A 7,967-nucleotide genomic window follows, 5' to 3' on the forward strand; every position below is an offset into this window, starting at 1 on the left:
GGCAAATATGTATTCCCTTTGAAGTTTATCTAAGATATGATATTGAACTACCGTATGCACAGTGTGTTGACATTTTCCTGCAACTCCTCTAGAATGGACCACCTTGATGTATATTTTTGGCATACGTGAAATTTCTCAGAACGGCCATCAACAAAACTTGTCATTGTCCACTTTCCTGGGCAAATTCAATGCACTCTCTCAAGTTGCTGGCATGTAGGAAATAAATTCACGAAATGATCACAAATCATTAATAGAGCCTGTTTATAGGGAAACTGTAACTATTTGTGTTAGGGAGGAAGCGAGCTTTGCCTCTTGAAAGTTCAAACCTCCTAAATTTTTCTAGGTCTCTAAGGTGCTACTGGACTGAAATGTAGCTAGGATGTACGATATAAAATCCATACAAGATTAGCACATGTTGATTCAGTTGTAGAACTTGGCCTCCAAATACTTAACACAGATTACAGCTAACTAGAATAAATATTTCTATTATTTTTTCCTGTAGTTGGAAGTATGGCCTTGATCTCAGCCCAGAATAGTAGAACATTTTCTTTCCCTCCCTGTGAAAACAAACTTTATGAATCAGACATTTTATACAAAGAGGGTTTTGTTTTTGTTTTTTGCTCAGGGAACTATTTTAATAAAGTTGTTCTGACATTGGATCACATCAGATAGCCTTTTGATTGAACATTCTTGTGTGCTTTTGTTCACAATGTGTACACCCTCTCACCCACGAAAAACTGAGGTAGAATTCTTTTTAGGGTTTTGAGGAGGTTGATTGGTCAATACGTACTCAGCGGTTCTCTGAGTCGCTGTGGTATGAGTTGGGACATTAACATTTGAACAGACCTCCCAGTCAAAACTAATAGGACACTAAGACGTCTGTGAATTAATCACTTCAATATTTGGAACATGGTAACAGAAACTGTGTGGAGATCCAAACTGTGTCAGGCCATGGCAGATGGGGGCTATAACTCTGTATAACTCTTCCCCTCCCACTCCATTTCCATGATAAAAACCATCACAACAGCATATACTATTATTAGAACTCAAAAGGAAAAAGGAGCATTCTGATTTTCTATTTGAAGTTTAACAGCAAGGGAAAGAGGGTCAATCACCAAAATTTGCTGGGGGAGAGACAAGCTCTCTCTCCTCCCATCAACAAAGCTGATTCAAATCAATTTCCTACAAACATTTTGTTGGCATATTTGGAATTTTGAGATGACCTAATCAAACTTAGGCAATGGAAACTTAGTGAAGGTCACTAAGCTCAGTATCCTTATCAGTCAAATAGATTTACCTGTCATGAATGAACAACCACTTAGCATAGTAAGTATGGATAATTATGAACCTCACTGACAATACTTAGTATTGATTACAAGCAGTTTATCAATCCTGCTCTGAGGCCTTCTAGTTCAACTTCCTCAAAGATTTTCTTTCCATAATTTCTAGTACCAGGACCCTGAGACAAAACTCTATAACTGAAAATAAGGAATATGGCATAGAATATTATTTCTTTGATCAAGGCCAGCCTTTCTTAACCCCTTTACCATTGAGAAACCCCTGAAATCTTCAAGCTTTGGGAAACCCCAGAAGTGGCACAATCCTGCAGAATATGGTTGGGAAGCATAGTTGGGTTCATGCCCACCTGGGGCCTCTCCCCTTCCCACCCCTTCCAAGTCCATCATTGCCCATTGGGGGTGGGGGCAGGTTGACATGATCATATATGGTCATACCCAATAAAAGTTTAACAAGTTTAAAAACATAATGAAATTAATTAACTCCCACCCATTCAGGAGACTCTTCCAGGGCTATCAAGAAACCCCTGGGCATCACAAAACCCTGATTGAGAAAACCTGATCTAGGTTGTCAGGTGCCAGCACTATTTTGTGTTCAGCACTCTTTTTTTCCCCCAGCCGTCTTCATGGCTGACTGTAGGCTCCATATTTGTCTGTTTGTTTTCTTTCAGCATGATTGGGACATGAAATGGAATGTAAGCAATCCATATACTTACTTTCCTGCTCTTGTGTTGCACATCCCAGAAAGCAGTTTTAATTAAATCAAGGAGGAGCATAGTACATAAATCAAAGAAGATAAATTAACCTGATGTTGTAAAGCTCAACTAAGCACTGGTGACTGTTTTCCTGGGCAGCATTACATTTTTCTGGCAGGCAGTGTTTCTGTAGACATCACAGCCAATCAAATGGGACTGCAAGGTTATCCAAGCACTATAGTAAGACTGCTTTTTGGACCCTATTTGTCACTGGGCAACACACACACTATGTATGGTATTTGAGGTCTGCAAAAATGTCCACAAGTTATACCTGTTGTCTCATATACTTTTTAATTCTGTGTTCTCATCATGCAGTATATAATGTTTACCACAAGCAGTCAGCTGAAAATACTCCTGACGAGTTTTACACCCACACAAGATAATGATTAAAATCTCTTAATGTTCATTATGTTGTAGGTCCTGTTCATTGTCCTTGGCAGGGATCTCAACTATTTACAACCCCATGAGAACTATCACATGGTTACCACTTACATTTAGAGCAGAGGCAGAAAATGAGGAGGTGATCTTAAGCTGAATATATTGAATAGCCATATTCAGCAGTTTTATGTGTACATTTAAAGCTTGGAACCTGGAAAGAAATGAAGGCCTTTTGAAGACTGGTGAGTTTGCATTAGAACTGATGTTTGAAGTAGGCTAAATGGGCAACAAAGTAACATGTTTCCATCTCCTTTACCAGACATACAGTCCACATTTCAAGTATTTGTGTCTAGTAATGTACTGATTAGAGATTGTATTGATGCACTGTCCATCTGCTGTTCAGTATCTCCGTCTTAGATGGCAAAAATGATCTTTTTTATTTTATTTTCAAATTTTTAGACCGCCACTCCCGGAAACACTGGCTAGTGGCAATTTACATGAATATAAAATCCCATAAAACAATAAGACTCCAATAAACCCCAAGATGTCAGAAAAAAACACAGCAGCAGAATGAGACCACTAGACTTACCCATGGTGATACTGCTGAAGTACCCCAACAAATGCCTTCTGGAACAGAATTTGGCACACGGAGGGATCCTCTGTACCTACTCCTGTAAGTCATTCCAAAAGAATGGACCTACCACAAAGAATGCCTGCGACTGGACTGTTGTCAAACTGAACACCCTAAATGAGGATACTATTAGGAGAAGGTTGCCCAAAGAATGTAACTGATATATGGGAGCATAATGAGAAAACTATTAGTGTAGTGGTTAGGAGTATGGATTTCTAATCTGGCAATCCAGGTTTGATTTCCCACTCACCCACATGCAGCCAGCTGTAGTGCCTGTTGGGGGGAGAGGACAGGGGAGGCAATTGTAAGCCACTTTGAGACTCCTTCTGGTAGAAAAAAACAGCATATAAGAACCAACTCTTCTTCTTTAAATGTTAGGAAAGAAAGACAAATAACTCAGGGAATGCCAAATGAAAGGGGGGGGGAATCCTTAATCAGGGGCAAAGATGGCAACAAAACTGGAAAGACAAGTCTTCCTGGTGAGAACATTCCACAGTTTAGATAACACAGCCAAGAAACCCCTATTCATCGTTTCCATCCACCTATTCTCAGAAGGTAGAAGCACCTAAAGCAGGGCCTCAGAAGATGCCTGAAGTGGTCAGCTTGGGGTAGGCCATCCAGATATGTTGGCCTCAAACCATACAGAGCATTAAAAGTCAACTCCAGCACCCTAAATTGTGCCCAGAAACAAACTGAGAATGGTGTAGATCAGCTAAAACCAGAGTGATATGATTCCTACAACATACTCCAGTCAACATCCAGGCTTACATATTCCATACCAGCAGAAGTTTCCAAACAGTTTTCAAGGGCAGCCCTGCCTACATGTACCCAGGGCAGTGACAGATCTTTTCTGTCTTTTCCAGGAAAGGCTGCAACTGATTAATCAGTTGAAGTTGGTGTGAGGCATTCCTGGCCAAAGCTGCTACCTTTATATCCAGCAGTATAAGAGTGCCCCCAAATTACAGATCTGTTTATTCAAGGGGAATGCAATCCCATTCAGGTCAGTCCTTACTCTTACCAGTAACACTTCTGTCTTGTTGGGATTCAGTTGACATTTATTAGCCCTCACTCACTCCAAAACTATCTCCAGAGGACATCACTCAGGAGGTTTGTGTGGATGTTGACCAACACAGGAGACAAAATAGAACCTTGCAGGTCTCCAAAGGTCAATGGGGTTGAGCAGCAGTCCCCTAGCAATACTTTCTGAAACCTACCCTTCAGGTATTGAGGTCTCCTGTGCCTACAGCAGGCTTCTTTAGAAGTGGATGCCGTTATCTTTTCATCACCCACAACCCATCAGAAAACTAAGAGACTACCTAACTTCTAATGCCTGGGATCAATTGTGTCAAATGCCTGGGTCAGGTCTTCTTTTCAGAGATCAACTAGGGCATCGAAAGAAGCACCAAAAGGAAGAATTGAAAGAAACATATGAACAAGAAAATCTCAACAAGAAAATTCTCACAAACAATCAGAAAGTCATTTGGATCCATCTGGCTCCATTTTAATAGATTCCCCATCCTTGCAATGTCTTGGTGCCCTGTAAAACTAAACCTGAGCAACTGGGGAAGTATCCATGCCAAAGGAGCCACCATCAACTCCTCCAACCTCAGATAATATTAATCCCACCCAGAAGAATATACCAGAGCAAAAGTGACCCGCACAATGTGTAGGGCGAGTTTATTACCAGAGACAGTTGCATGGCTTTCAGGGATGACAACAAACAATGAGCTGACAATACAGGACAAATAAGCCTAGGTATCCTCAACACTACCCTAAGACCACTTCTATCAGCTCAGGGAGGGAATCTGCTAAGCAGCAGGGTTGATGAGATATACCAACAGGATCTCAATTCTGTCTCAATCCCAACATTTGGTACACATCTTCAGAACTGGATGGGGGACAGAGTCTTTACCAACACACAATGGCATCATATCCCTGCCTACCAGACCTATGTTGGTAAATCACTGAGTATCAGAGGGAAGGGGGAAATTGTTGCAAGAAGTTAATCCTCCTGTCCCAGCCAAGTCTTAGTGCTATGTGCCAGGTCAGCCATCTCATCCAGAATGTTTTTCCTGTCACTGATAACCTATTGATAACAACCTGTTTTGTAGCTCCTGATAATCTCAGCCAGGCAGATTTACATACAGCTTAAAGAGCATTAGTGATAAAATGGTATAGAAAAGATAATTAATGCCTTTCTGTGGAAGATGATATCTTTTAAAGCATAAATAGTGTTACCACACCTGGTGAAAATCTCCCCTGATTTTAACAACATTATACCTGGCTTGAATATTCCATACTTGGGCAAGATGATAAAACATGTAGCAACTTCACAACTGTAGATTTTTGGGGATAGTACAGATTAGCTGGAGACACTTTATTCCAATGTGGTTTTGGCAATGAAACTCGCATGGGTACTTCAGTGAGCAGTGTTCATTAACAAGGGGACAAGGAAGTGCATCTCTGTTAACTAACTTGGAGGTACTATGCTATGGAAGTTCTTTGAAGAAAGGGTCCCAGAAAGTGATCCTATGGAACTGTTACTGTTCCCACAAGGTTCAATCCTAAATCAGCTACATGAAAACCACTAGAAGAGGTTGTCCAGAGATTTGGGATGCATTTCCTTTGGAACCCACTATGCATCTTAGTGCTCCTGAACAAGTTCTTTCTTGGGGGTATTGTGGCAAGTAGTGACTTTCACAAGCTAATATCTTCAGCTGAAACTTTCCTGGAAATGGGCTGCCTTTGAAAACTTCATCTTAACTTTATCTGATTGTTGAGAAGCATTAGTCAATTTGAACATTGGGCACCAATTCTTTTACACCTTTAGTGGTTCCCAATTTATTTCTGAGCCCAGTTAAAAATGATCAACTGGTTTATGGGAGAAAATGCATCACATGCCACTGCCACTCATTCCAAAACAAGCCCTGACCATGAGAGAGTTTCACTGCTTTCGGGGTTCGGCAGGTGGCAACATGCCAGGATCTTCTCAATCAGGGTATGGGAAGTGTAGACCTTTAGGAGCAATCTGGCATTGCATTGCCAACCTTTTGTGACAAGGAGAAAACTGAAGGGCATATAACCTGCTGAGGTTCATTTGAACCGCTGCTTTAACCATTGTATTATACGTTTTTGGAAATGGAAGATAGAGTATAAATATTTCAGTCAATCAAATGTGTGTTCCATGAAACTTTTTGATATCAAAAAGTCTTCTTCTCAAGACCATGGAGAACTACTGCCAGCCAGAACAGACAATACTGGGTTAAATGGACCAATGGTCTGTATCAGTATAAGGGAACAACTGTACAACTAACTAAACATATACACATGCATGAAACGACAATGAAATTGGGGGAGCAGACATCCCATTCCCTCTGCTTTTGGTTTCTTCCCTTTCTACCCTGTCCTTCTCTCACATTGACCAATTATGCACGGGGCAGAATGCCTGGGCTGGTAGTGACAGGGCTGCGTGGCTAATTCCCAATTATGCCTGATGTCGCCGCCATCCCAGGTGCCGCCCAGCCATGGCCCGACTCAGGCCCTCGGATGGCCTGTGGTAAGGGAATGCAGAGTCTTCCGTGTTCCTTGAGATGCCACAGGCACCATCAGCAGCTAGGTGGGGCCAAAAGTGTGCATAATCAGACAAGCTGGACCTTTGGGCCTGGCTCCTCCCCTGACCTACAGAGTCTCTGCAGGGACACTATATGCCTCTGTCAGCCCCACAGAGACACGGAGCTGGCTGGGGTGTTCCCCCCCCCTTGGTGGGAGAGTGGCATGCTGCTCCCTGCCATTGTGGGGGGGGGCATGCCCCCTGCTCTCCCCCCACTACCACCGCTGGGTAGCGCACTGGCTCTGGAATTATGCACACGCATGCACTACGCCAGGGCAGTCCACATATGCCAGGGGATTCCCAGTTTGGTGTAGTGGTTAGGAGTGGAGAGCCAGTTTGGTGTAGTGGTTAGGAGTGCAGACTTCTAAACTGGCATGCCAGGTTCGATTCTGCGCTCCCCCACATGCAACCAGCTGGGTGACCTTGGGCTCGCCACGGCACTGATAAAACTGTTCTGACCGGGCAGTGATATCAGCACTCTCTCAGCCTCACCCACCCCACAGGGTGTCTGTTGTGGGGAGAGGAATGGGAAGGCGACTGTAAGCCTCCTTTGGGTAGGGAAAAGCTGCATATAAGAACCAACTCTTCTTCTTCCCCCATGCATATGCAGGAAGTGGCACGGCAATCCACCCCAGGATGAGGACCCAGCAGCAGCCCAGTATGGCTGCTGCCATGCATAATTGGTCATTGCCTTTCTCTTTCTTGATGTTCCCCAATGCCTTTCTTTCTCTCCTTATCTATTCTGCAGCTCAGCAGCGGGACAGCAGTTCCCAGTCCTCCTAGCCTGCCCCCAAGGTATGCCACCATGGCCCCAACCCCTCTCCTGGCCCCCTTCTCTCCCCTTCCATTTACAGCCTCCATCCACCAAGTTCAAGCAGTGGAAAGAGCTTCTACTTCCAACTCCTCCTTCAACCATCAGGTGTGGCTTGCCCTCCATCTGCTGCAAGGCGGGCAGTGAGGTCATCTGACAGAGTTGTGTTCTATGTGCCAGCACAGACAGAATTCAGAACCTTTCTTAATAACCCAGGGTCTTTTGCCTGGGGAGGAAAATGCTTCAATTTTAAATCACAAATAAGCCTACCAAATATGGTCAGTGTACACTTTTAAAGAACAATCATCTAAAAATGCAATTTATGTCCTTCTTTAAAAGTTCACTATTGTGGCAGGAAACAAACTATTTAATATGTGCTAGTACTTTGCAACTGTGTCATTTCCAGCAGGGAGCAGACAGCCTGAAATTACAGAGAAGAAAATTACCTGAATTTAATGCATTGCAGAAAAGGTTATATTTCAATTCC

Source organism: Paroedura picta, chromosome 5, assembly GCF_049243985.1.
Source record: "Paroedura picta isolate Pp20150507F chromosome 5, Ppicta_v3.0, whole genome shotgun sequence".
NCBI lineage: Eukaryota > Metazoa > Chordata > Lepidosauria > Squamata > Gekkonidae > Paroedura > Paroedura picta.